Source organism: Odontesthes bonariensis, chromosome 5, assembly GCF_027942865.1.
Source record: "Odontesthes bonariensis isolate fOdoBon6 chromosome 5, fOdoBon6.hap1, whole genome shotgun sequence".
NCBI lineage: Eukaryota > Metazoa > Chordata > Actinopteri > Atheriniformes > Atherinopsidae > Odontesthes > Odontesthes bonariensis.
In genome coordinates this window covers 34,977,542-34,980,089 of record NC_134510.1, presented here as the reverse complement: position 1 = coordinate 34,980,089, position 2,548 = coordinate 34,977,542, and positions in this window count along the sequence as shown.

Sequence of the window (2,548 nt, the reverse complement as noted above, 5' to 3'; positions counted from 1 at the left end):
CGCTCTGCGCCATCTGCGATTTGTCTTTCTCCCGCAGCCTCGACATCCTTAAATATTTACTCTTGTTCAGAGGTTCTCCCTCATTCGGTTTGTCACCTCCCCACTGCTGATGTCTCCCACACACAAACGCACACGCCTGATTATAAGTGGTTTATCTCGTAGTTTTTATTACCAGCATCAGGGAGGTGGGATGCTTTTAGCTGGAAGACTTCCAGGCCGCAGGACGTCTTCCAAACACATGGATGGATTTAAATAAAAGACCTAAAGAAGTGATTGGATATTGATATTCAAATAGTTCTGAGGTCATGTTTACATGATCTTAAAGGGATAGTTCGCCTCTTTTGACATGAAGCTGTATGACATCCCATATTAGCAACATCATCTATTAAATTTGACTTACCCCCTGCTGCGTCCTGTGTGCGGAGTTCCAGCCTCGTTTTGGGGTTGATGAAGGTAGTCCGGCTAGTTGGCTGGTGCCACAAAAAAAAAGCGATTTGCTTCTCAAAAACAATATGCGTTCAAAAGAGTAATACATTTGCATCACAAAATCGTTGTGCAGGAAAAAGTCAGACCTCACAATTACTTGGCCCTATTTTCTCTCCCTTCGTATCACTGCGTGCTGCCGCCTGCTGACAGCCGCGCCTGTTACGGTGTTTACTGCTCGGTCTACACAGCACGCAGTGATACGAAGGGAGAGAAAATAGAGCCAAATTGTCATTTTAATAACAGCTAACAGTAAGATGAGTCTATGCTAATTTTCATCTAACTGCTAATAATGTGCATGCTAGTCACTGCTACCTTTTTATATATGTACCGTTTACATTGTCCAATTAGCTCAGTTTTTAGCGCAAACATTAACGTTGCCATTAAATGTCGCCATTTTCACAAATAGGTTCTGCCTTAGCGTTAAAAAATACGCCGCCATTAACGCTGTTACTCTTTGGTAATCCTGAACAAAGCGCCCCACATTAACGTGTGTTAACACAGCAAGATGGCATCATGAATTCACCTGAGAGAAGTTGTAGCTTTGAGCTTTTTATTCGTCAGTCCAACGAGGAACAGCAACACGAACATTTACCCGTGTTTTTGTAACTTCGTATATTTGCCCCTGAATCTGATTTCTTTGTGGGAGGTGGGGGTGAAGTAAATGTTTGCTTGCCAGGAGCTTCCATCTTTGCAGTAATTATGTGATTTTTCACTCATTTTCGACCCCATTTGTTACCTTTTGTTGATGTGCTGCTGCCAACGCCGGCTACTACTTCCTCTACTTCATTCTCTGTTGGTTCTCTGGGACACCAGACACTGCGATGACTCTCATCCCATCTAGTGTTACAAACTGATATTGCATAAAAACGCGGTCCATCCCCCAAAGGATCTGAGCTGTATATCTCAGCTGTATGGTATTATATATATTCTTAACATCACATAATAGAGGTTTTAAACTTTTAAAGGGGACTTCTTCAAAAACAATGGAGGGAAAGCGACACAAAAAGTGTTTTGAGGACATTTAAACTCCTTTTTCTCATGCTGATATAGCTGTTAGTTTAGTTCAGACAAGTTAAATAGTTCACTAAAGGCTCTAAAGGCTTTCGGGTGAACCGATTAAAACCTTGCAGATGTGTTCTGTTCGTACTACCTATCGGGTCAGCTGTGCCAAAGCTCCACAAGGATGTTTTACAGCACACGCTTTAATCAAAATTGTAGAAGTACTTGGTTTTGAATTAAATTTATAAAGAAAATAACACCTGCTTGGCAGTTTGATATTGTTTCATAATGCTTTGTGTATATTTGCCAAAATACAATCATCAAACATTATTTGAATAACAATCTTCAAAACAGGGGGTGATCTTTGGTAAGCTCGTATTCATGATGGGAACCTGCTGAAAATGGAAAAATGTAGGGCCGAGTCTACTGATCTAAAGGAGATCATGCTTTGGGCTTGCTTTTAATACAGATTTGATATTCTAGTTAGGACCCCGGTGAGTGTTTTGATTGATCAGTGGTTTGTATAAATATTAATGTGTCCATAGCCTGCGAGGCACAACGAGGTGGCTGCTCGCCAGACTGGCTGAGCTCACTATGGCTGCATTAATTGGTGCTGAAAACAAACTGGATGTATTATTTTTTTGTCAAAGATCAGTGAAAAGGATTAGCTGGATCTGTTTCAGTGAAGAAATGTTTTAATTATCCTTTGCTGGATCTTAAAACTATACTAAGGCATACTGTAGATGGATGAGCATTCGTATCCAAGCATTATACTGTATGACTTGAATAAGAACAAGTTGATATATCGTCAAAGTGTCCTCTATTTGTGCCAAAATTAAAGTCTAAAACTAAAAATGGACTGTAATTTAACAAAATACCCCATACTGAAAAGCAACATTTCCACCATACAAATCGATTCATATATAATTCATAAGTAACTGGACCAGATGTGGGCTAAATACTGAGATAATGAAATGCAGTAAAGAATGCTTTCAAAATTAACCTTTTCAAACTGTGAAAATGTGCTCTCAGCACGATGCATGCATGCATTTTCACTTCATAA